The following is a 27,989-nucleotide window of genomic DNA, read 5'->3' as shown; positions in this document are numbered from 1 at the left end:
TCAAAGAAGGAAACACTCCAGACTTATTTACATACAATCAATGATGGCAGAGCCCCGGCCTCAGGGCACCAGAAATGGGTATCCATATCCAATCATTTCTGTGCTGTGCGGGAAACAGAATTTTGATTGGTTCAAACCTTTTCAACTCGTTGTAACTCCGCTCATCACTACATACAGTACATCGATGTAAAGGTTCATTGCGGTGGTCAATTTTATGAGCGTAGCAAATGCATCAACGAATTACGAGAAATGATTCGTCAGCAATTTACCAAATTGACAGATTTCCGCCCAAGAAACGACCTATATTCAGTTAGAGCTTATTTGATTAAACGATTATTAATGCAGTAAAGATGAAAGTGGACCAACCCAGCTAACTTTGAAAACACACAGTTATGATACAGGGTAATAATAATCACAAGTAGAGAGCCATTAAAGCCTAGTGAATCTCTGAACTTCATCAGCAAAAATTGTTAGTCATGCAATCTACCTGATTCAGGTGTGTCAACTGCACAGCTATCCAGGGCCATAACAGGACAGGTGAACTCTTATGCTACGTACTAGCTGGCCTATCCTGTTTGTGATTGGTGGAGGACTGGTTGTACGTTTCGAATCACAGCCCTTGCTGGCCACACTGTACTACAGGATACATGGTCTCTGAGCTAAGCTAAAGATCAAGATATTTTTGAGGGACCCCAGTTGCCCTCCAGGGGTTACATCACCGCGTTTGGTGTGGACCTTCACATGCAAACTGACATCTCTGAACATTGGTCTGTGTACCTGCATATTCTCTTCAGCGGGCGAGAAATATGTGGGCAGGATGTCGGGTCATGTGACCGATATGCTTGCCAAGGGCTTTGGGTATTCAGCGGGACTGACGGTCCTCCTTTGTTTCCGGGTGAGTCACAGCGGTGGTTATCTTCGGCTCAGAGCAGGCCCCTGCCATGGCAACCACAAGATGGACAAATTTAATATCAATTACATCTAAACATCCCCCTAATGATGCTTTATGAAGGGCATTAGTCTGGCCCTCATGAATTAGCTGTCATTTTCTTGTCTACTGCAGTGACAATCAAGTTATTACATCAGATATGCTGTTGGTACTACAAACAATAGAGGACATGCAGCCTTGACGATGCAGCAGATGACGATGATAATGCAATTTTTCATTACATCAAAAGAAAATGGGACACTGCTTTAGTTTGTTTCGGTGGACTTATAAATGTTATCAGTGCAGTGTGGTTGCATCAGTAACTCCTTGTAAACAGCATGTACAACATGTGTGAGTTAACACATGGCTGAGTACGTCTGGTTCATTTGCAAAACAAAAACTATAACATTTCTTTTCTTGTGCAGTGCTTCTTTGTACTTTTTATGTTTTACGTTTTTTGTGTATTGCATAAATCTTTCATCATCAAACAAAACCTCAAAAAAAGAGGCCAATGGCCCACAAATGCATTGCAATTGAACGTGTTTGCGTTAAACACCCACAAAGCAAGCTTAGACTAGGGGCCTTCCATTTGTGGAATGCCCCTATTTATCAGTGGGGTTTCCCATGCGGACTTTCTCACAATGATCATGGATAAGGGGCTGTTGAGTGGCACATCCTGCTAAAGAACAGTGATATGCCCCACGGTCTGGTACTGAATCCTAACCGCGTCAGTTTAAAATTAGCCGTAGCATCAAGAGGGGTAGTCAGAGATTTACTCATCATCAGACAAGCGAGACTCCTCTCATTGCTCAGATGCCTGCATTACTCACACCAGACCTGGCTAATTTAATCATCTGAACTACTTTAAAGTATTTGGCCCAGGTTTGATGTGTACTGGTGACGGCACAGCTGAGTTTATGGGCAGCGTAACAAAATGAACGAGCCGAACATGCCTTGGAGAGGATCACAGCCGTCTGTGTTCTCCCAAACCGACGTGGGATGCTGCAGAGATGAGAAAGGCCTACGGATATGGTTGGGAAATTTCAAGCTGGGAAAAAACAGAAGCATTTCTTGGGCGGTCGCTTGTGGTAAATCTAAAATAAAAAAACAACGAGGAAACATGCTATCTCTAGCGTGCACACATTTAAAATGCAACACCGCAGCCAGACAGAGCTCTGAAGACAGAGAGAGAACTCAAAAGCAGTATAAAGCCGTTCTAAAACAACAGGAAACAGAGACATTTTGGTAATCTCAGTTTAGAAGTTCCACTGAGAAGGCATCTCGCTACTACGCAATGCAAGGGCATCCCTCAAAGAGACAGGGCCTTGGGAGCGAAGCTCTCTCAGAGAGACAGGGCCTGGGGGTGGAGATCCATCAGAGAGAAAGGGCCTGGGGGTGGGGCTGCCTGTCAGAGAGACAGGGCCTGGGGTGGAGCTCCCTCAGAAGGACAGGGCCTGGGGGTGAAGCTCTATCTGAGAGATAGGGCCTGGGGGCAGATCTCCCCAGAGGGACAGGGCCTGGGGGTGAAGCTCCAGCTGAAAGATAGGGCCTGGGGGCGGAGCTCCCCCAGAGGGACAAGACCCGGGGGTGGGGCCTCCTGTCAGTGCTGCCACCCTCCCGTCTCCACGGGAACACTGGCATGTGCCCTTAGCGCATTACCCTCTGTCAGCCCAGCGCTTCTTTCTAATTTGTTTTTTTTTCTCCTCTGTTCTTGCAAAAGCTCAGTTGATTCTTCAACTAACCACCCCTCCCCCCTCGTACCCCCTCCAAGATTCAGAGACAATGCAATCAATGTCTGGGAACACGCTGTGATAAAGGTGTTTGCAGAGGCAAAGCGGAGGACTACTGATTTTTCCCACATATTTATTATGCTGTATATCTTTGTTATTTTGTAACAAGGTTAAATAATCTCCAGTAATGATGCATATAATTGACTGTAACACAATCAAGCCAAAGCTTCACTATAAAAATGTCACTGGTAAATATACCATGTAATGCATGTGATAAGATGGTGGAACAAAGTAAACTCTGGTACAAAAGCAAATAACCGGAAGCTATATAAAGCAATAGATAAATAAACAACAAACATAGAATTTCAACTTTTTGCCAAGACACTGGCTTACACGTTTGTACTTGAAAAAGGACCCCATGGGGCAATTATGCTGGATTTTTCATACTTTGCAGCCTTTAATTGGATTCCATTCCTTGTTTAGCTGCAGGTAAGAGGGGGAAGACATCGTCATGGGAACAGCAGGTGTCTTCCAGCCGATTTCCAACAGGGACGACATTAACAATGTGGCAATGTGCTAGCGGCGTCTGATAGAAACTTTGTGCTTCTTGGACTTATCGGCTGCGCTGCATTTGAATGTCAAAGCTATCACATCTCGCGGCGATCGTACGGCTCAAAGCAGCTCCGCATCTGTTTTTCTGCAGGTGCTGAGGTGGCAGATTCCTGATTAGAGGCAGAAATGTTGTCTTTTAACCACATCTAACGATAGCTTTCCTGTAAAGCATTACAGAGCAGATGCACTGGTTCCGAGGTGTTTCTAAAAGGTGAGATAGGGACAGGTAGGGTAATGTTTATCTTTTGAACACCTTCATTATTTTTAAAGCTAAAAAAAAAATGGTTGCCACATGTGTCTACGGGTACATCGTGTTGACACATGCGTTTAATATTTTAAATTATGGTAATACGCACACTGCTGTGCATGTTTATTTTCCCAAGCCAGCTGCGAAATCACTTTCACTTCCCTCTTTACATTTTCTCTGAGAGTTACTGAACTTTAAAAAAATAAATAAAAAATTTCCAGACATCAGGGCTGATTATCTTCAGACGTCGGACCTGAGAGTGAAAGGCCTGCCATCGTTCCGCCCGTCAAACATCCATCTAGCCCGTGACGGGCGTGATTGAGCAGCTGGAGGTCGGTTCTGACTCGACAGATGTGAGCGATGACATCTTCCCTCTCGGGGGGTCCGACTTGACAACTGCAGACTGAGGGGGAAATGTCACCACGGCGATGATGTCTGCTCCACCAGGCATCAAAGATGGCAGCTAAAAGTGTGAAGGTTACAATGCTGGAACTAGTGAGCAAACCACAGTGTCTGTTTCCTGTTTAAGACATTAAAGAGATGGTTCAAGAAATGTATTTGATTTTGAAGTTCAGCTCTATTATCTGACTAATAATTCTGTGTATTTTAAAAGTCTGTGGAGTCTGCTGTCTCTCACTTTAGTGTTAGTGAGGGAAAAATAGCACAGTTTCAGTTGTGTGTCTTCAGGTGTTTGGTTCCAGGTATATGTCCAGGTGTGTCCAAGTCCAAGTGTGTGACTAGGTGTGTCTAGGTTCAGGGTTGTCCAGGTAAAGGTACATGTCCAGGTGTCTGTTCAGGTACCTCCAGGTCCAGGTGTGTGTCCAGGTATGAGCAGGTCTATGTATGTGTCTCCAAGTATTTCTACAGGTGTGCCCAGGTCCAGGTGTGTGTCTCTAAGTGTTTCACCAGGAGTGTCCAGGTCTAGGTGCATATCCAGGGGTGTCCAGATCCAGGGGTGTGTCTCTAAGTGTGTCCAGTTCCAGGTGTGTCTCCAACTGCATTCAGTGGCAGGTTCCTCGCCACTGGCTCCTCGTTCTCCAGTGTTTAATATGTTAATAAGCGCCTGAATCAGGGTGAAGCGTTGTGATCACACCACACTCTTCCACTCTCTTTGATGTCCTCAGACACAAATTAATGAGGCGAAAGCCTCAACGAAAACTGAGTCCCTGTTCAAGCTAGCACTAAAAACCTAATGAAATAAATTAGAATTTGAATTGCAGGTAGGTACCTGATCTCAATTTTTTTTTAAATATACATCTTTAAACAGTGGCTGACTCAACACACTGCCATTAGAGAGCAAAGGACCCACTATGAAAGCAATCCTGTGAGCACTACATCTAAAAGCCTTTGAAGAAAGTGGAACTGATGTTTTTTTCTTTCTTTTTTGTGGGGATATTGGACTGAAACAATCCCCCCATTCCCCTTCTGAAACAGTCCATAAAGAACTGATGTTAATCTCCACCTGGAGAAATCTGCATTTTTGGCTTTTTTCTGAAAATAGCAGAGGGCCCAGGTTTTGAGTCCAATACTCTGATCGCACGGCACTGCAGTATGATTACTTCCTGGTTTCTCCCTGTGACTCACTCACAGACTGAACTAAAGGCGGTTATAAATGCTCCAAAGTTTCTATTGGGAGGCACAGAAACACATAATGTAATACATTTAAGAAAGAGCCAATCCCTTTAACAGGCAAATGTAAAGGAGGGTTTCACAGTAAATGGAGAAAGGGAATTCCATTGTAAACTGGCCTGTGTAAGAAAACATTTATATTAGCGATGCAAGACATAGCGGCTCGAACAGTTTAAGCATTGCAATGAGCAAAATTGGGAATGTTTCATCTGTCATGGGCTTGAATTCATTAAATTAAACAAAAGTTCTCTAAATTAATTAAAAGCCTCAGTGTCATCTTCATTGCAAGAAGTTTGTGTAATGATTGCAGTGAGTGGGTTGCTGAAGTTGTGGGTGTCTATTTTCAGATCAAAGTCCTGCCACCGTCGTTGTCCCTTTGAAGGCAAATGCTTCTCAGAAATCATATGGATCTTTGACATTTACCTCGCTCTCAAAATGCTAAATCTACAGGGGACAGCTGCTTTTGCACATCCTGTTATTCGGCAGTTAAGTCAGTTACTTAAAATAAATCGCACATTAAATTGGGTGAATATTAACCTCCGCTTGCTGCCAGTCCCTCCCTCTGTTTCTCTGGCCTCGATTCAATCCTCATTCGTCCTTAACTTGCATTTACTAATAAATGCAAGTGTTACTTTTTCCTGCACAAACGCAATTTGGCAAGCAAAGGCATCACAAAATATAAACTTGCCAAGTTCTGTTTGTGAAGAAAGAAAGACCAACCTTTGCATTTATTTTTTAAGTATGAGATAAGGACCCTGTTACTGACCCTGTAAAAGTGTATTTACTTCAATAATTATTTTTCTTCTTAACCAATCAATATTCGTATTTCTACTGTGAACCAAGTCACAGATCCAACAATACTACACAATGGCAGAATATTCACTGCCAATCAAAGTCGCTGAAATAGTATTGCAAGCATGTCAGATGGAACAAAACAGAGCATCTGTCTTCAGTCTTCATGAAATCAGCCAGCCAGGCAAAATATTTTTATGAATCCAAAAGAATATTGTTCGCTCGTGTTATAGTGCTGATGACAAGTGCTTGGTGTCAAGTCACTGACTGGAAAAAAACCATTTCGAAGCAGTGCTTTTATTCGACTGCCTGCAAAACATTATATTCATATCACAGCACAAACTGAAAGGAACAGAGACACAAACAGAGGGGCTCTGGAAGGTCCAGTTTTCCCCAGATGATGAATACGAACCAAGTCCATTCTAGTGAAAGTGATTGTAAAGATTCAGCGGACCAAGGGGAAATGGTCAGCCTTGTGTGAGAAGTGAAAGGCATGGATTCACTGGAAAAAGACTCCAGTTATTTGGGTATCTGCTAAAGCCGGACTGGCTGACTCAAATATACACCCTTCATCCTCCTCAGAGGAATTATTCAGCCCACGGTGGCTGGCGGAGGTGTCTGCTAAAAACTGAAACCACTCTGCGGTTTGATTCAAGCCACAATAGGTTTCTGCGTTTGCCACCTGGGCCTGTCTGAGCTCGTCTGCCAGTATTCCAGGCCGCGCTTCTTACAGACGGCCAGCAGGGGGCACAGCTCCAGAGGCCGCATTGCTAGCAGGCCCAGCCAGCGTTACGCAGACACACAGACGAAAGCTTCCAGGGAGACAAACCGGGTAAGCAAACGAAAGGTAAGGGCCCAATCTATTTTCCACTGTTTATGACTTTAATTCTGCATTTGACATGAAGAGGGAAATATTTGGCTCCCAAAAATGACATCACCCTCAGACAACGCTTGGCTGCGGAAACCAATGGCTCCATGGGATGTGCTTTCGTCTGGAGCCCTGGAACCAAGTAACACGAGTAACTGACTGAACTTTGGTGTGGAATGTTTCATAACAGAAAACCTGGCCTCCTCATTAATACCATATTGGCTCATATTTATTGATGTTGGACTGAAAATCAAGAAAGAGGCTTGTGTTAAATCAAAATTCCTCCGAAAGCTTTGGTTCGGAATGAAACGCAATGTCTAGTTTTTCCTTTTTCTTCATGAGAATGGTGCGTCAAGAAAGACTGCAAACCAAAGTTGAGGACAAATATTGAATGAATCCAGGTCAATATGTATAATTCCAAAGGTAATATAATACAGTTATTAATACTTTATTGAGCATGAACAACCATGGCACATTCTAAAATGAGTTTGTACAGAGCACACATTTGCCAGATGAGACCAGTACAGGTGTACCAATTGGCCACTCAACTGGTTGATGGGATTTCATGGTGTGCAGCTGACTGGAACTTGTGTAAGCAAACACACACACACACACACAAAGCCACCGCACACCAACTGTGTCCCACTAATTGAGCCTCATGCTCTCGTTTGGATCTGACCAGTTAAAAGGTTTGTGATGCAGCAGGCAGTCCGTTCAGTGCCTTGCCCCATGTTTTCTGGCATTCCGGCACTCTGGCGTTCCGGCATTCTGGCATTCCAGAATTCCGGCTCTCTCCCGTGACACCCCGGAGTGCGGAGCAACACAAATCCCACGTCGAGTTTCTTTTCACACTTTCGGATTTCAGACGTCATCTGGCGGTTTCTTTGTGCTCCAGTTTTCAGCGAGTATCGCGGCAAGGTTCCAAACGGGGAAATGTTGTGGCATTCCCGGATGAGGAGGAAGAACGCCGATAATGAGCACCTGCGCTGATCGGCGCGGATAACGAGCCACAGACACATCCTCTTCCGCTTCTGTCGGAGATGATCTGAGGTTGCACTGAAATCTCCTGAAAGAATCGCCTGTTTTTATTTTTTTCATTTAAACCACAATAAAGATGTGGCACGTGTGGAGAAATTGAAGCCGTCTGTTCTTTCAATTCTCCCCCTTCCCCCGCCTTTTGAATTACAGCACTATTCCCTCAAACCCACACTCTGTTGTTTCCTCAGACTTATCCCCTACATCCACCCCGATGTTTTCCTGACAATAAGTTTCTCCACGTTGAGCTGTCTGCCCCATGTATGGCCAACATCAGCCGATGGCTGGGAATACACAGTTCCAGCCATGGTTGAGTTCACCTTACTAAACAAAAGGCATTCGGGTTCAATTTAGCATTTCATTTAAAAGCCTGTAGTTCAGCTTGTATTAACCCATCAGGGAATACATTAATACTAGGACGATGCCCCCGTTTCCTGTGAATAGTCGATCTGATATCAGTTTAACAGAATCACCATAAACCACTGCTTTCACGAGATGTCCCTTATGCTGTAAAATCAGGTTAGTTCTGGTTTTCCTATTCAGATAGACAGGTGTGGTGAGCGTTGAAGTTATCAATGCCCACTCACTTCTTTGGTCCCGTTTTCCAAGTTCGAAAATGGAATGTAGGAGCAATTAAATAGCAGGCTTTGAAAGCGCTGCATGGTCCTCTACCCTTCTGTATGAATAATTTACACAGAGAATGTGTGTACGATCTGTTTGGCTGATCTCCTCTGGAACATAGCCCACTTTTCGACCAATGGCATCGCTCCACTGCGTCGCGTCTTTGGAGTTGGTAGCTAAGATGACCAAATAAAGAATTCATTAGCTCACACTAGGGGATCAGACTGTTACGTCGGATTTCTACCAGACACTTCTTGTTCCGCATGCATTAGACGCAGGATGTGGATCAGAAAAACAGTCTTGTGACATATGACATTTAAAGAAGCTTTTTAGAGAACACTCACCAGCTAAATTATTCACACAACAGTCCAGATGTACATTCCAAAGGAAGTCACTGCCTCTTGATAGATTCCTCCCACAAGAGTAATTAATTAATTACCAGTAATTAATTAGTCATCTCTCCTCTTTCCAGGCTGTACTGAATGTCTCTTTGCTTTAGAATTTTTATGCATTGTGTTTGCAGTTAACTCTAAATTCAGTTGTCTACAGCACAGTACCGGAGAATCCATTGCACAAAAAAGGAAATCTATGTACAGCAAATGTTTGTAAAACCCAGTCATGGGTTCGTCCATATATTCTTCCACACCCCCTAATACTTATTTTTTAAGTGCCAGTTTGGCTTGTTTCAATTTACTTTATCTCTAAACTAATTTCATTTGCCACAAAAATAGTTTAGTGTTAACATCTTCAGCGGTTAGGAGCCCAGTGATTTAGCCTGTCAGTCTGTAATTTAACCAATTAACAATGTAACCTCTTCCTAATGGAATCATTTCCCATATTGCCCATTAAAGAAAATTAAAGCATTATTTAATCAGAGAGTAATTTAAAGTCCTGGGATATTATGGGACATGAATTAATAGAATGCAAAGCTGTTTATGACATAACGTAGCCTTAAGAGGGTAAATACTTTAATAGACGTTAAAGTGTCTAATTAAGAACAATTAATAACTCATTAAAATTGAGAGATTACACAGTGGGTGCCCAGGCCCGAATTTGAAAGCTTCCGCCGTTGAGGCTAATAAACATCATTAAGTTTTAAGTACTTCATTGACTTTCCGCCTCTAACTTCAGGTTGAGATAACACTCGGTCATAGGTGACTGCAACAGGAAGTCTATTCTGAGTGAATGACTGAAACAATGAACAAGAACTTGGCGTTATGGGAAATTAATAGTTCTCCCTGCTAATGCGCCATACATTTTGCTCCCCATACGCTGGCTTTTCCTATGCATGCGCACGTCTTTGCTAAGACCCACCGGGTCATTAGCATTGGCAGCATTAAGCTTTCATTACACCTGAGCGTGCCGCAAGGACCTTTTACCTCCTTTAATGTAAAGCAATTACCTTATAAAGGCCAGGCCTTCAGCTGCCAGGCGTGAACGCAATCGCCGTGGTAACGGCGAGGCAGAGCGCTCTCGGGGTAGCTGCAATGATTGAATTTCAGACACACATGGCTGGAGGCGAAGAGGGAAGCCATCCTGTAGGAGCAGATACCCTGTGAGTTCAGTGGATCAGCAACAGATCATGAATCATAACAATAATAATAATAATAATAATAATGATAGTTTAAAAAAAAAAAAACTCAGTGCCCCAGTTGGACATGTGACATATCAGTGAAGGTTGGGGGAGGGGGGGGGCTGGGAGTGGCTCACTCTGATTGGGCACTGTTAGGTGCATGGACGGCCCCCAAAATCTGCCATCAAATCCATACTGTGCCAGTGCTGGCCGTAGCTGGCAGCCCCACAGGGCGACACGCAATTGGCTGGAGCGCCACCTGGGGAGGGGAGGGCCCCATTCGGCGGAGATGACGATCTCCCTGCTCCCCGCTGAGCACTCACACCCTCAGAAGGAAAAAATCACTTTCAACTCTCTCTCTCTCTATTCAATAGAAATGTTCTTTGTGCGTTTTGGCTCACAGCGTGTTTCATTGACGATGAAGAAGAATCTGAGGGGAGCATTTCCAAATTTTTTCTTTTTACCAACATCCAGAGAGTAAAATGTACTTGAAGCAACCATTTGAATCGTGCGAGCAAACCACGGAACAATCACCGCAGCCGCAGAGAGACTCCTGGTGAGAGACGCTTGTCATTAGACCTCGCGCGCGGTCCGCGAAGCACGCCGTGACTGCCAAAGAACACACAGCCATTCGTTTCTGCTATATTTACACTACCCCCACTGCCACAGCGCACAGCGTGACATCACGTTCCGTATACTTACAGATCTCCCCGGGGACCAGAACATTCCCAGCAGCCAGTCATTTTTTTAATTACATGGAAACCGTGGTAACTGAATGCACAGTTGCACTCTGCTGTGTATGTTCAGTGATGTAAATAATTTTTTTATATGAGCTGGGCATTTTCTTACATCTGCTATTGTTTGAACGTCTAATGTTAGTCACATTTTACTTCTGTTTTGAAGTTAATCTCCCAGACTGCACTACTGTTATTTTATTTTCCACAGTAAAAAGTAAATGCAGATTAGTAATACAAGAACTGTGCTTTTGTGAAGACAGTGACAGTGTCCCTATAAATGTGGCTTAATAATGATAAATAAATATTGGTAGTATATTTGAATGCAGCGATGAGTTCTGAGTTCATTCTCTCTGGGGAAATGGTTGAGGCTTGAATTATTTAGAACTGGCACAACAGGCACTAAATTGTATGATTGTATACTTTTAGAAGACAGCAGCCAAAGTAACTGTAGTTTATGGAGTAAAAAGCTTACACATTTTTTCAGTTGGAGTTTAAATCCGTTATAAACTTTGACATTGATTATTTAACCATCAGCAAAAATGACAAATTCTTGTGTTCCAGAAACCAGAGTCTGGAATATCTGAAATATCCAGATGAACAAATCAGCAATCTGTTAGCTGCAACTACCAGGGGATGAGACCATAAAACCACTGTAATGAGGTGATTTAAATGTAATATCCATCAAATGTATATTGGAACAGGGATCTATACACAATCTATTGCAGATTTGTATGAGAAATTACAATCAATTAAATTCTGTTGGCAAAAAGTAGTGGTGATGCCTGCTATATATCCAAATAAATAAATAAATAAACAAAAAACAAACTGTTAGCTCACAGTAGTTTCCATGTAATTGGGAAGTAACCCATCTCTACATAGTTTTTCTGGTTTGTAATGAGCTTGCCTGATGCTGACAGCACTCTGGGGCAATCTTGCTGTGAGAGGACTTCCTGGTACGAGGACCGGACTTCCTGGTATGGAGACTTCCAATCACTTATTTTCACTCCTTGCATCCTTTCTTCGCGTCCTTTCCTCGCTCCTTAGCTCCACCCACCCAATGGAAGACGCAAGGAAAGGACAGGAGGAAATGTATATAATGTCAGTTTGAAACCACATTCAATTACAGACGTGGCAAATGTGGAGAGGTGGACCCACAAGTCAACCAATTACACATCACACATTCCAAAAAATTAATTTTGTGAAGGATACACTCATGTATCCTTGCTGAAGCATCCTCCTGGAGCCTCCTAGCTCCTCACTCCACACTCCTCTAGGGAGTATTTAACAGGTTGGAATGTCCTTAAAGGTGACAAACCTTGATCGATTTCTGGGGTCAGATGAGAGCCGAAGAGAAGAGGATGGATAAATAAGATTGGAATGAGCCGCTGATGTGGGAAGAGAACTTCCTGGTGTGGGGAGACGACTTCCTGGTGTGGAGCACAGATATGCATATTTAACTAGATAGGTTAGTTGAAGGCATGCTAGCCTAAGCTAAGCTTGTGACGTCCTGGAAGTAAGCCTGTACTGCCCCTGTTTTAGGGCAAAACACTGAAGTTCTCATTGGAGTGAATGCGGAATATCAAACTTTTGGAGGCAAAATGTTCCCGATGGTATTTTGAAACTAGAATAACGACAGTTACATTTCATATGAAAAGCAGATTGCAAAAATATGTAAAATGTAATAAAATATGCACACTTCAATAAATATTTTCTCAAGACATCTGGACTAAAAGAACCGTTGTTTCACAAACTGCTGCACATAATAAAATTTATGATCACAAAAAATGGACCGATGAGGTTTCTGGTATGTTATTCACTCTATGAATGCACAAATTACCCCTTGCTGCTGAAAAGCTGGATTTGGAGGTCTTTTTTCCTGGGGTTTATTTCTACATTATTTATGAGAAATTGATGATCATGTTATTCCAAAGTTTCAACATAGGCTTCTCAATACAGTAAAATGTTTGATGGTAAACCATGAGTTAGACTGATGTTATATATGACCAGTCAATGAAAGCATTTCCAAAACTTTTCCTGTGAATCACCAAATGGCTCTATATTTAGCTACCATTGTTTGCACTGTCTGATGCAGAGCTTCGAAAGAAGATGTGGAGAATCAATCTGAGGTCTTGTCCATGATCAGCCATTGACTGACACCGTGGTGCCATACAGGAAGTCTCACTTCAAGTTAATTATCTCTGCCTAGTTTGAAAAACAGCCTTGAAATGGCACTGCAAACACAATTGATTAAAACTGTGATTAATAGCGGCGTGACTGAGTAATGAACTGAACTTCTCTTGAGTTGCATGTTTACTTGTCATCATTCACTGACAGGTCTGGCCCGGCCTTCACATTTTTTTATGACTCAGGAAAATGGCACTTGACACTTGGCACTTTCCCTAATTACTTTGGTGATGGCCACTGCCCCTGCCATGAAACAAGGCAAACGTAGTTCCTGTGCTAATTAGAATTACGTTTTTGTTATGTTGCAGAAGACAGCCTGGATGATATCATCCAGCATAACCCCCCCGGCATGAACAGCAACAGCAAAGAGGTTGTGAAAGACACAACGGCAAAGAGATGTGCCACCATGGCAACAATGCACACCTGCTGGATAGAGGGACGCAAGCACCATGGCAACAAAGACACATACCCCGGACAGAGAGATGTAAACACCATGGCAACAACACACACAAACACACACATAAACACACTCACACTCTGGGTAGAATAAATTGATTCTACTGAGAGTTTTTTAAAGTCCTCCTGTATTATAGGTTATCAGAGATTATAGAAGGCACACGAGAGCTGAGTATCTGGAGAGTTTAAAGAATTTGTGGTTGGGGTAGAAGACAATGTACTTTTTTTAAAAGCTTGTTGAGCTTTAGAGTTTATCAGAATCACTGTTCAGGTTTGTGGGATATGCTGTAAATTTGGTTTAATATGCTTCCAGGTTGGCTGAATGTGTTGATGGGTTACTTGCTTATTTTGTGAGGTTTGTGAACCATGTCTGATTGAATGTGTTATCAGAATTGTTGAATATGTTGTCAGGATAGATGACTATGTTAATTAGCATAGTTAATTCTACCATTTCTTAACCACAATGTCACTGTCTGCAAGACTATTTCTTGGCCTTTTCTGTTTCATCATCGCTCTTATTATTTTCCTGTTTTCAATACATGAAGTATAAGTGCATTATTTTTAAGTTGGTTCAGATATGAGTGCCCTCTAAATGACTGCAGGATAATGGGTATCCTTACAGTGCCCACCCACTCACTGTTTCCAGAAATCACACACTGTGTTACAGGGTTTAATCTCCGAGTCTCTCAATCTGAATGATTCCTGTGAATGCCCAAGCGGTAGCCATCACTGTCACCAGACGCGCTCCTCAAATCAGCCAGGAGACAGCGGCGGAAATGAGCCCTTCCGCCATTCTCCCCGGAAGAATCCTCAGAATACCACCTGAGCCATAATTTAGCAGTTTAGAGTGTCTTCCGCAACATAACTCACAGACAAAAAAACAAAACTTAATTCTAATTAGGACAGGAAATATGTGTTCCCCCGCGGTTCAAATCGCTGACTCTCTCCATCAACCGGAATACTTAGGGAAATGTCAAGTGCCATCAGGCTTTGACTTCCTCTCCAGAGATAAGGCATCAGAAAATTACCTGCCATAACTGGAGTCGAGAGAGAGGGCAATAAGCACTGTCCAGTTGAGCCAGTCCTGCTTGAATTACGGAGGGGCGGAATGACGGGCGACATGGGGAGGAGGGGTTTTGACACCAGTCGTCTCCTGGTGACAAGAACCTAAAATGGGACATGGAGGACAAACTAAGTAACTTCATCAAGGGTTTCTTCAACCTGTAGTCCCCAGTCCGAGCACTGCTCTACTATGGAGGAAGTAAAATACGTAACCCATATCAAATAATACACAACGCAAAACGGAAAAGTAACCAGTGACCCAGAGTAAAGAACCTTAGGTTGTACAACCAAAGGCCCCAGCTAGGTGAATTATTATTTTCCTCCGCGAACGCTCTGCCAGAAATGTGCACTTGCAACAACGTACCACAAGGAGTCAGTGTTGTGCAGCCAGCTGTGGTCTCCCCAGTTGACGCTCGTGCCCACCTGACAGTTCCCCTGTCACCATTTTTGACCATGGCCATTTTATGGTTGATGGTGGATTTATCACAAGAGGAACCATCTCATAATTTGGGTGCCAAAAACTGCTGTTGAAAGCACAGTATACCACCTAGCAGGGGAGGGGTGGCAGGAAGCAGAATTTCAAGAACATCAAGTATCTACGGACTACAGTTCAGTGAGACTGATAAAGAAGATACAAAATTTACTGTGGAGGCAGTATACTGTCCAAAGTAGAGACTTACAGTTCCATACCTTTGAACTTAGAAAATACAGAATCCAATTATGGCTCACTTTACACTGTCGGCCCAGTAAGAACCAGTGTGAATAATTTCTTCTTTCTGTTTTTAACGAGCGGCAGGAAAAAACAGCTAGACATGTACAAGGTATTCTCTGGTTCCTTTAAAGTGTGGGCAGGGTCCTTTGGGTATAGAAACTTAATGAGGAGTGTGTCCACCTTCAATCTCCCTCATCAGTAGTTCATCCATTTACAAACAGATGACAAGGCCCTTTTTTGGAGGGTAAAGGGAGTCACATACACAGATTTTCTTCAGTGGAACCAGAAAACCTTTTCACATTTATAATACAATCAACTCATTACTTCTGCTCCTCAACAGGCAAAAGCAATTTTCGATTTTCCCCCATGCGGTACTTACACACCCCCCACTCCCCCCCCCCCCCCCCCCCCCACTCACTCCCTCTGTCTCACTCCCGTTTCTTCCCAAACAATCTAAATCTGTCTCAAAAAAATCATTTAATCACAGAACAAGCCGTGCGTGAGCTGATGAGCCAATTACGGGGCGTTGTTAATAAGTTTGGACACGCTGTCTAATTAGGAGTTCGGGAGCTGAGGGTGTCAGGATGCTAACGAGCTCGCGAGCAGAGCCAGGTGCGCGTTCGGCAGCCTCCCCCGTCTCCTCCCCGTCTCGGCGGCCTGTCGGTGTGTCACTCACCCGCCGCGCGGCGACACCGAGCCCGCACTACCGCCGCCGTCGGCCTGCGATCTCCTCGCGGGAAACCGTTTCGGGATTGAAGTGTGTCCGTTTCTACGGTGGTTCAGAGCTTTCTGTCCTTTCTGTCCTCGTGTTTCCCGTGGTCCGTTTCACTCTTCCCTCCGCTGGTAGTGAAGGGTGAAATCTTAATCGAATCTGGACACCGTTTTATAAAAAAAATATATATATATTTATTTTATTTTTTTCATGACAAAAACAAGCACACTTCAGTCAAAATAGAAAGCAAAGTGAATGCTTTTTAAATATAGATGCATCTGAGTCTGAATGCCATTCAAACAAGTTATACATATGGAAACAAGTTACTCAAGTGGAGTGGAATACAAAAGAATATAGAAATATATGAATTTACACACACACACACACACACACACACACACACACACACTGCTTAATGCATCTTTTTTCACTATTAATAAGTTCTGAGAATCTCTGGGTTGCCAGGTCTAGCTGTGACAAGCAGCAGAACATATAATTTTAAACAGCAATCCAGAGTGCCTCATTAAAAAATATTAGTCTACATCAGAGACACATTATGACTTCCGAAAATATTAGTCTTCAACACCTTAGGCCCTCACCCTAGCATCAGACATGAAAAATAAAGATGTTCTCTCACGGAGGAATAAATAAAGGCTTCTGTACTTCGAAGTCAGTAAACCCATTTCAGTGGCACCAGTGTGGCCTTAGGTTTACCCAGAAAACCATCGCTTAATTCCATGTCCATAGATGGCTTTGGGTATACATACCACACAGACACACATACAAGAACCGTTTTGAATAAGCTGTGAAAAACAAGATTTGTATTTGGAGTACAAATCTTATCGAGTGCAAACAAAAGCTGTTCCCTGTACTCGGAGTTTGTAAAATGTGAGCTGAGGGGTGAGATGTCTTTCAAACAGAAGGACTGGCGTTACCTGGAAACAAAGAATAACATTAATTCTGGCATCGGCGGTTGGTCTCACTCTGCAAAGCACAACTGCGTTATGGGAAACACCAGTTCTGTTTCAGAACAAGGGTTTCATCGCAAACCTTGAATGAATCATCACCACTGTGGATGCATGTTCTCTGCTTTCACAACCATGTACTTTCTCATGCCTGTAAGCCTTGCTTGCAAATCTCGAAACAGAACTAGCTTTCACAACAGGGGCATAGCATTCAGCCTATCTTGGCTGACCACATACTGTCAGAGAGTATCCAGACACATACACAAGCCTAGTTTTGAAAACCAGAATTATAACCTAGTTTTGAAGATCAGAAGGGAATCTTATGCGTCTATTGTAGGTTTAAGTAAACTGTTCATCAATTTAAAAAACCTTGAAATAAGTAGCAAGCTAGGTCACGTGCGCTTATTCCTTCTTGACAAGTTACAGAAATGAGCCACTTCATGATCTGTCATTTTATATTTTCATTGAAATTTACATTTGGCTATATTATGTTTAATTGACCAGATGTCCACACAGTTCTGGATGCTATTTAAAATCATCTGGAAATAGATTTAGGAACGTCTAAACTGTGTGCATAAACCCCACATTTGTATCATCTGCAAATGTAATTATTTCGCTACCATTGTTTACACAAATGTCGTTTATATAAATGGGAGATCAGTGGTCCTAATACTGACTCCTGGAGGACTTCCCTTCCCAGAGCCCCTTGCTCAGAGGTTATTAATGTTGTTACTCGTAGGATTTTACCTTTAAGACAATGTAGAGCGCACTCTGAAACTACTCTCTAATTCCTAATCTCACTTTGAGCTGATCATGTGGTACGCATCGTCAGAGTTCCAGGAGCTGTCCTATGTACAGATAGAACAGTTTTTTTTCTTCTCTTCTTTAACCTGAAGGATAATTATAGATCATCCTTAATGGTAGTCCACTGAGGTTCAAACTAACAAGCCCATAACTTTACACTGGAACAAATGGCTGTATAATGGCGATAATGGATGGGAAAGTCTAGTACAGAATCAGCTTAATGCTCACCCCAGGGTCCATGGACATCCGTAATATCTGACCTTTGACCTTTTTTTCACACTGGCTTTACACCCTGAAGCGGCTTTTAGGTAATACTGGGTGTTATTTAATGTGAAGAAGAACCAATAATGATCCCCTAGAGTCCAATTTGGTAAAAAGCCTGCTGGTCAACTGGGACTGTGAATTTACTAAATTTGAAGTACAAATTGCTTCCCTAGATCCCTGGGCAAATATCAATAAGGCCTTAATTATGGAAATTCCAGGCTTTTAATCTCCTGTGGCATATAGTATCAGCACTCATCCAGCCTCACTACTAAAACAGAGTTCATAGTGACATAACATAAGCCATAAGGATGAGAACAGGCCATTCAGTTCATCTCAACCCATCAGTTACCTAACAGACCAAAAACTAACGTTCCCATTTATTTAAGGCAGGGTGGATTGAACGGTCAAACCGATCTACAAAATAGAAAACAGAAATTCAACTCTAACAGGTTTTATATGTGTTCACTCCACTTCAAAAGAACCATCACCATATAAAACATACTCTATTAGAGTTGATTTTACACAGAGAATTCAGCCGTGCAGGTATTCCTCTAACTTAGTGAGTTTCGGATTGCAGTGGCGAACATCTAGGTTTTCATCTGCATAAAAGGGTTCAACATTTACAGTGTAAACTCCTGCCTGAAGGGACCTTTGACAAAATGGTTTACACAGGGACAGTCCTTACCTGTAAAAAATAAAAAATAAAATTTCAGTGTGGTGCAGAAGCCAGGAAGAGAATTGCAAGCCCACCTAGATTTCTGTGAATTATGTATAAAGTAAAGCCAAAGCTAGACAGCCCACATTAGTCACCGACTCCTGTCAGGACCTCCCTAAAGTTCCCCTGTGTTATTATCAACGTATAACTTGTATAAACAACAAATGCACTGAGAAAACCCTGACATTTCAAACAAACACTGTGCTATGTATTTTCAGTAACCAGGTAGGGAAGACAGTGAGATTTGAATCTAGCTTGTAGCTGCTTTATTTTCAACCGTCCTAAAAAAAAGCTCATTTGTCCTTCCAGAATATTTCCATATGATGACACCTACAGAAGTGTCTGGGGCAAATGGGGGGAATCAACAAATGAAAGAAAACTCTGTTGCATCAACAGTGTGTGTTCACATATAATAATAATAATGTTATTATTACATTATTATTATTGTTATTATTTACTGTATGTAATGTAATAATAATAATAATAATAATAATCCTAACAGATACAATAGGGTTCCACCAGCTTCGCTGCTTGGACCCCTAATAATCCTAACAGATACAATAGGGTTCCACCAGCTTCGCTGCTTGGACCCCTAATAATCCTAACAGATACAATAGGGTTCCACCAGCTTCGCTGCTTGGACCCCTAATAATCCTAACAGATACAATAGGGTTCCACCGCTTCGCTGCTTGGGCCCCTAATAATCCTAACAGATACAATAGGGTTCCACCAGCTTCGTTGCTTGGACCCCTAATAAATCACAAGCATCGCTGCAGACTCATTTCTGCATGTCCTTCAGCAGGGTAGCCTCTTTCCTGGAAGCTAATGCGTAATTGGCCACACGGATGACACAGAAGGTCAATGTGACATCAGAGTTCCAGGATAGACTCCGATGGGCAGAGCCCTCCCGAGATTGAAGGTAGAAAGAAGCTCACGCCCCCCACATCAGCAAATAGAAAGCGGAACATTGGAATTGAAGGTTATAAGCACCCCCAAACTCCCCTGGGTGCACCCATGCACATCATGGAAGCCAGAGAGTGGTCTGGAGTGCCTCAACTCGCATCCAAATGTGCATTCGCTTCTCTGTGACATGAAAAATGCAGACTGGTCTGCCATTAAAGTGCAGTCAATGGAAAATAGCCCCCATGAAAAAAAGCCAAATAAACTCTCGGTAATTTAAATGAGGAAAACACTTAGCACTCTCTCTTCCCAGCTGTAGCGTCCGTCTGTCTGGATGTGTGTGTGACCGTGCATAAGTATTTATGTGCGTGTGTGTGTGTCCGTCGGTCTGGGTATGTGAGTGTGTGAGGCTGCATACGTGTGTGAGTGTGTGTGTTTGTGTTAGTTCATGTGTGTGTGTGTCTGTCTGTCTGATTGGGTGTGTGAGTGTGTGACCATGCATATGTGTGCATGCGTATGAGTATGTATGTTTTTTGAAAAAATATGCCATTTTTGAATTGTCTGCAGTCACAGCTTTTGTCTGACCTGGACTTTCGTTCTTTCCAGTAAGAATGTGTGGCAGCCGAACAGGTGCCCATCAGGTGTCTCTAAGGTAAGCCATCAATTGCTATGGCAACAGACATCTCCCCGTAAATACTGTCACAAGGCTGGATTTCTATTGGGCCCAAATACTCAAAAATAAACTTCATTATACTTCCTGCTCCAATCCATGAGGCCCATTGTGCCTCTCAGAGACATGGCCGGCCTTCATCTACCTCTCTGTCTCTCTCATTTCAGATTTTTGTGGCAATGGCAAGATATGTCTCTTCTTGTTCATCCTGTAAACAATGCTTCAGCCTGTAAGAATCAGGAATTCAACTCACCTCACAAAAGTTAGTATTATAAAAGAAAATAAAAAGAAGAATTACACCATGCTATTGTTGGAATTTAAGAACAGATACTGGTTTTAACATAAAGATACTGGTTTTAACACCCTCAGTTTTGAAATAAGGTGTCATGAGATTTTTAAGGACAGCAGTGAGTCAGCACCCGAGTTTCATGTTTAATCTGAAGGAAGGATGAGTCATAACTGGGAGCAGGGGGCAGGCCCATATTACCCACACTGCTCTATCAAAAGCGTGTGTGATCGCCGGACACGAAGCCTCGCTCAAACAGCAACTCCATTATTTCTCCAGCACGCCCCTAACATCTTCAGACGGAGGGTGGCAGGGTGGAATAATGGCTTGGCAATCGGGCTTGTAACTCAGAGGTCTCCGGGTCGATTCCCTTGATATTCTCCTGATATACACTATTCAGTACTTCCTGTTGGGCACGTGAGGGAGTTCCTGTGCCTGCATTAAGTATCTCAGAGTGCTGATCTAGGGTCGGTTTTGATAATGCACGAGGTTAGGACACAAACAGGGAAAACCTGATCCTAGATCAGCATGCAAACAGAGCACAACACAAAAGCAATACTCTGGCGTGTGACATTCGGAGCAACTGAAGTCAAACTAGCGCCACTGAATGGGAAAGATCTGTGAGCCAACAGGTTGCACTGGAAGGTCAACTAATTCATCTGTGTGACTGATCCCGGTGACGGACGGACAGATATTAGCATAATAATAATAAAGCCCCTTGATTCACTTCAGACAGACTTGGCGGAAAATTCATTTCTGTCACGGGCAGAGAGGTCAGTCGCAGGTGGTCTCGGCTGCACAGAGAAAGAAAAGCACGGAACAGCGTATGAAAAGGAACAGCAGAACGGGCTCTGATTGGCTTCATGCTCTCAAGTCACCAAGAGTGTATGGGGGGGGGGGGGGGGGGATTACAGATAACAGGGTGCCCCGAAGTGGGATGTCACCACCCGTCCAAAATAAACGCTTGAAATTTCACGTCGTGAAGTCATCTGATGTCCGTCAGGAAGTTTCACCAGAGCGGGGGCGGCGCACAATGAGTCGTTTAAAAAAAACTGGAATTCATTTAGTCGACTAGCCCTTGGCTGCTTACATGCCATGTAATCCATTTTATATATTACGCATTTATATGATTATATCCATATACTGGAGTCTCCAGACGGTCTTAAAGCCTGTTAAAGCCAGCTTTTATGAAAAATTAAATGTGAAATGCATTTTATATGAGTTTAAAGCCAACCTCAGAGCAAGCTGATTAGGAGCTAAAAATGGGAATAATTCACAAGATAATGAGTAGAGAATTCATCCTTCCACAGACATCAACACTGACTCACAATTCTTTGGTTTTAGTCCCCCATTATCTTCAATGGCATTGAGTTGATATGTATAGTCAAATGTTGTCTCCTAATATATATATGAGTTGGTGCATGTATTGCATTTAATGTACATACTATATGGTATGCAACTATAAGGTTCTGCATCAGAGCACCTCTTGCATTGCAAACCTTGCATAGCCAGAACCAAACGCTGTTCTAAAAAAGTGCTTTTACACAGCCTTTACTCTGTGGCTATTGGATCATCATTATTCTTTTTATGTCAACTTCACAGAATCAGGATTTGTACTTTTGGCTCTTGGTTGGCATAATTAACTTGCATTAGCACCTTATTGATGTCACATCTTTACTCGCTGGTCTGGTAATGTTGTTAGCGAGATCTGGCACTATTGCTTCCGAATCAGGTGAATGTACATTTCTCCTACATTGTAAGTTACGCCAGACAAGCGCATCTGTTTAAAGAATGTGTAATTGATTTATTTATTAGTCACACTTAAAAAAATAAAATAAAAAAAACAAACAAACATGATATTTGTTCTTTTTGTGCCACACTCCTGGCATGAATAAGTACTGAACAAAACTGCTTTAAAACAATAAAACACAAAGATCATTTTTAAAGAGTGTACTAAAACATTTTTGAATACAACTCAGGTTAAAGAGGTGGATAGCTCTGGGAAGAACATGTTACATCCATTATAATTTTGTTTGGGATTCAATCAACATTTAACATTTAAATTGCTTACCTGATTAACAATTACAAGCAAAAATTGTTTTTTTTCTTCTTCACAAACTGAGTTCAGAAATCAATAAAATGAAGTCACCAAACTGAGTTTGTGAAGTAAAGGTCTGACAACACTTCAATTACTCCTCAGTCAAAGTTAAGGACAATATAAAAGGTCTATAAGGGCACCAGGGAGCCCTAAAATTTTATTTTGGAGCGTAGCATTATAATGGGCCTAAGTATAATGCACTAAGCAGTTAAAATATGACTTATTTACCATGGGAAGCCGCTTTGAAGATGGGAATCAAAGCAAACATTCTGTGAGATGCTAATAACAAGCAGCTCACTGAGCAACGGCAACAACAAAAACACAATTTTCCTTTTTTTCTGGGATGCTCGTTGTTTATATTTGAAGCTCAGCTGTCAATAACAGGAAGCTCGTAGGGTAGAGGAACAGACAAAATTTCTGAGAAAGCAGAAATCATTCCGCAGGGACTCCCTCCAGTCAAGAAAAGAGAGCTAGCGTTGGGCATTTTGGAATGATTTCAGTGACTCACGTTTGATTCGGTTCACTATAAAGATTCACAGTAGAGGGATTCTTCTTTGGCTTATTTATGATGATTCGTTCTGGCTCACTTTCCCAGTGTTTTAATGTGGTGACGGACAGGGTAATCCCCTGCATGGATGTCCTTGGATATAATGAAATCACCGCATCCAAATAAATCGCATTTGAGTTGCAGTTTCAACTGCCTTTTAACTCAGGCCACAAAAAAGTGTAAGCAAACCCTGTAGAGCTCATTACTCTCCACCAATTAGAATCTACCACCATAAAAAAAGAAAACTCGCGAGTTCAGGAACAACTTAACGTGGAAAGAAAATGAGCCTTATTGTATCAGAAATGCCAGGAACCATTACGAGATATGTGACCTTTAACTGCTCAGTTTCATATTCAGACTGCTGATTAACATACATGTATGATATATATATTCAGTCCAATGCAAATGTGATTAGCTGGCCTGCTGATTTTTCTCAATGAATATTAGCATGATAAGCGACAGTAAGACAGAAAATATGGCAAAAATTTACATGCTAAGTACTTTCAATGTTAACCCATCTGCATTATGGCTTTTGCCAAAAAACACACATTTTGGCATTTTGCGGGCTGATTTTGATCATACCAATACCAAATACCAAACAATAATATTAAAAAACCCCAAAAAGTAAACTATGACTTTATCACTATAATTTTGCAGGTGTATGAATAAGAAACAACAGCAATGCACAAAAATATCAGTGTGATTCAAGTCGTTTAACCAATATAGATGTACTTTTCCTTCTCTCACATACTTCTTTTTTTGACAGTGCACTTGTGAAAAATCTGTTCTGAGATCACCTGCGGATCTACGTGGTATACCTAGCAACCTGTAGCCAGGCTAAATCAAGCTCATTATAACCGACCAGGCTAACGCATTATTTAAAATAATGATTTAATAGTTATGATGAGCATTCCTCTGCTCACATTGACATCAGTGGCTCAGCCGGCTAATTCACTTCCACTGAAAGCAAGAGGTTAATTCTCAGCCTTTATCAGCCAGCACAGACCTGTGTCTGCCTAATGCTAATTATGTTCCAGATTTAGGCCTGGCACGGCGGTAACCGTGGGCGATCGGCTGGGTTAGGTACGGGAGGGGGGCACTCCTGCAACCATCCTGGCTCTGTCCAACTTGCCCCGGCGGGGGCAGACGTGATATTTAACCCCCCACCCCCACCCCCCGTCCTGTCACTCAGCAGAGAGGGAGAAGATAATGCCTCTACTGTGTGGAAACAGCGTTTCACCAGCTGGGTTAAAAGCTCAGCTGACCTTTTACAGGTTCCCTCCAACCCCCCGCCCCCCCTCCGCCAAAGGATCGAAAGAGCAGGTTCACGCTGGGTTCGAGCGCGCCCCGCGACCGGTGGCAGGTTTAAAAGATGACCGAATGTTAAAGCGAGAAGGCGGACAGGTCTGACTCAGCCAATCGTATCCGCGAGCGGTGAGTTAGTGTGTCAGCCGCCCGATGGAAGGTTCTGGATTTCCCTTCGTCTCTCCCGATATCAGCATACGCTCTCCCCAACACGTCCTCCTGGCACAGCATGATTAATGTGACAGATGCCTTTGATTTTTATTTTGAAACACAGAAAGCACTAAAAGCATCGAAGGACGTCAGCCAATAAGGCCACAGGCGACAAGTCCGTTATTGGCAATGCATTATAGAGGCGTGCGCATATATGTGAAATTATGCAAACAACGTACGTGGAAACAAATATCAATTTTTCAGTTGATTTATCTGGTCACTGTAAAAGAAAGACATACATCAGACAAGAACATATTTCTGGAGTGCTGAATCATTTTTCTATATGCGCAATCATCCTATAGCAACATTTTTCTTTAAAAGACAACCAGATTCAACAACTGCAGTAGAAATACACTGACATCAATCAAGAGTCCTCAGGCAACAGACCTAATAAAATATATATTGTCAGCATCATAAAAAAAAAACGTTTTTAAAAAGCTTTTATCGCCAAAACAAAAACAATTCTCAAGAAGAGAGAAAAAAATTGATTAGATTATTTTTTTTACAGTATACAAATTTCAGTCATATGTTGTTTTGAATAAACTTTAGTTGTCACAGATCCACAGAACATATCGTCTATTTCTATAGTCTATAACTCGAAAATGGTAAAAATGGAGATATTAACAATGCTGTGTTTTTAATAAAATTCATATATTATTAATGAGACCATCATTAACATGCGTCAGACCATTTCAAAGAAATTGACTTTGAAGGATGAAAAGGTTATTAAAGCTCACATCCAATTTGGGCAGCAAAGCATTTAAACCCTTGTTAATGTTTATTTAATGTACCTGTTGCTCAGTTCACAGGACTTTCAAACGGATATAATTGCACAACCCTTCTTCCTTTTGGAGGTTTTTCTGGTAGTCATTTTTATTTTATTTTTGGGTTTGCATAATACTATTCACAAATGTTGTGTGTTCTCTGTCTGACACACTTGCTCTATGGAGTAAATTCTGACTGTGATGGCTCTCTCTTGAGTTTTGTAAAACGGATGCTAGTTCAGTTTTGTCTTCACAGAGGTTATCTAGGAAATGATTTTGGACAGACCACTGAAATTGAAAAAACTAATTTAAAAAAATTTGCTATAACAACATAATCTCAGGACCCAACAGGATATTCCTACTCCTACTAGATGTTTTGGGAGATGTAACAGGGTTAAAGAAACTGCTCAGCAGTCCACTGTTGTAACGCATGTGCAGCTGCAGTAGCAGGTGAGACAAAGTTTTCAGATTACATCACTTCCTGCCACATACAGGACAGACAGGAAATCCTCAACACAGAATAGCACAGTACAACTTCCATCTGATTATACAAATGTAGGCTGTGGCAGGCTGAGGATGTGGTTTTAAAAAATACATTTTATACTCCTTGCACCTTATGGCTGGCCAGTACATGTGGCCAGTTCCTAAGCTCTGTACCCCAGTGTAGTCAACACACAGCTTTTCTCTTAGTCTGAACAGCCCTTCTGCCACTACAGCTGCAGAAAAATGACCAGTGTGTGCACAGATTTTGATTCGAAAGCTGTGGGAAATGGAGGAGAATTACAATGAGCACAGTGAAAAAGGTCATGGGGCTTGTCTGGCTGGCGAACACTGGAGTTCGGGAGACAAATTAAGGAAATAAAGCAGAATGCATTGTTTTGCAGGCAACAGTATTTATGTGAGACCAGTAGGAACCAAGCCATACACACTCCAGGAGACTTACAAGTACTCTGTGAGTGTTAAAAGTAATCTGAGTTGTGCAATGTTAAATCTCTCTGTATGTTTATTCTATTAAATTCTATCCTTCATTTATCTAGTGGAGTACCATTGAAATGGAAACCACTATAAGTGAGTGTGCAAATACATAGCCTTTTCACTATAGCTTTAACTAAATGAATAAAACAGACGGACTGCTTGCACTCCTTTCCATAGATTAATCTATGACCTTTGAGGAGAAGAAGGTTTTTGTATTATGTGCAAAAGCAGGCTACCTGGACTTGGTGACAATCACTGACCTTTATATCAAACAGGCAACCCTACACCATTCATCATACAGACAGCCTTGTCATCTCGTCTCAGAACGCTGCTTCGAAAACAAAGACTTCATCGGTCTGCTTGTAAAGAAACCAGGGATTTACAAAGAGCAGACACCTCTCCATCACAGATAACGCCTGAGACAAAGATTTAAGGTTACAGTAATAACCCTTTTGCAAACTTTGGAGATAAATACAGGAAAAAAAACCTGTTTAAATCGAGTTTTCCCAAATTAAACAAACAGTTTCAGAATATAAAAGCTCGGAAAGAAAAGCAGTGACCCTCGCCTCTTCATCTAAACAAAGAAACGGTGCTTGTCTAACCGCTGTCTTCTAAACTGTCAAGCACTAGAGGGATGAATATAAAAAAGGACCGCCTGGAATCCTTAAATGACCTAATTGTTCTTACTAAAGAGAAGGTAAACTAGCATTAATGGATAGTAATGCATGAACTGGGTGATTTACATACACAATTACATTAGTTGGCCTTCGCTGCAAAGAGCATTCAAAAGCCAGCATTGCGCATACTCTATATCAGTGAAATTCACTTTCTGAAATACTGAACCTTAGCATTTTAATTCGACATGTATAAGTGTTTCACACAAGCGTTGCAATATCTTTTCTGACGTGGTGAAACATTTTTATCAATATGTGGCAGCGGATTCTGTTTCTGTCAGGGAAAATAAATGGATGGATGATGATGATGGAGGATGATAAATTATGGTGCTGAAGGTCTCCCCAGGTTACAGGTGCCAACAGAAACAGCTGACAGCAGCCAAAGAGGAGAATTAGCTTTCTCTGCTCTCTGTTCTCTCCCGCCTGATTTCACAGTCAGAAACTCCAGAGTGCTACGCTCTGTAGCCGTGTAGTTATCCAGCACTGTGTAGACCTGCAGTTACCCAGCACTGTGTAGCCCTGCAGTTACCCAGCACTGTGTAGCCCTACAGTTACCCAGCACTCTTTAGCCCTAGTTACCCAGCACTATGTAGCCCTGCAGTTACCCAGCACTGTGTAGCCCTGCAGTTACCCAGCACTATGTACCTCTGCAGTTACCCAGCACTCTGTAGACCTGCAGTTACCCAGCACTCTTCAGCCCTAGTTACCCAGCACTCTGTAGCCCTGCAATTACCCAGCACTACAGCTCCCACCACACGCTCTTTAGACAAAATCAGAGAGTGAGCCGTTAAGACAGCCCTGTGGCTTTCAGGTTTTGGAGCTTGACATTTAATATGAGCGCTTACATTTTTCAGAGCACAGTGCATGGAATCAATACAATGAGAAAGATTTTTGTTGTAAAAAAAAGTGATTGA

At 42.2% G+C, this 27,989-nt stretch overlaps 1 long non-coding RNA gene across 1 annotated transcript in view; it reads right to left on the bottom strand.

Annotated features, from left to right (window-relative positions):
- LOC118231937 overlaps positions 1 to 27,989 on the bottom strand; it is a 131,743-nt gene that overhangs the window by 19,061 nt on the left and 84,693 nt on the right. Inside the window, exons 3-5 of the long non-coding RNA XR_004766177.1 lie at positions 14,441 to 14,579; positions 9,865 to 9,998; positions 778 to 936 (exon numbers count right to left, since the gene is read on the bottom strand). This is a non-coding gene — a long non-coding RNA (uncharacterized LOC118231937). The remainder of the gene's footprint in view (positions 1 to 777; positions 937 to 9,864; positions 9,999 to 14,440; positions 14,580 to 27,989) is intronic.

This window comes from Anguilla anguilla, chromosome 7, assembly GCF_013347855.1.
Source record: "Anguilla anguilla isolate fAngAng1 chromosome 7, fAngAng1.pri, whole genome shotgun sequence".
Lineage (NCBI taxonomy): Eukaryota > Metazoa > Chordata > Actinopteri > Anguilliformes > Anguillidae > Anguilla > Anguilla anguilla.
Note: the sequence above shows the minus strand (reverse complement) of the source record. Positions and strands in the feature narration are given on the sequence as shown.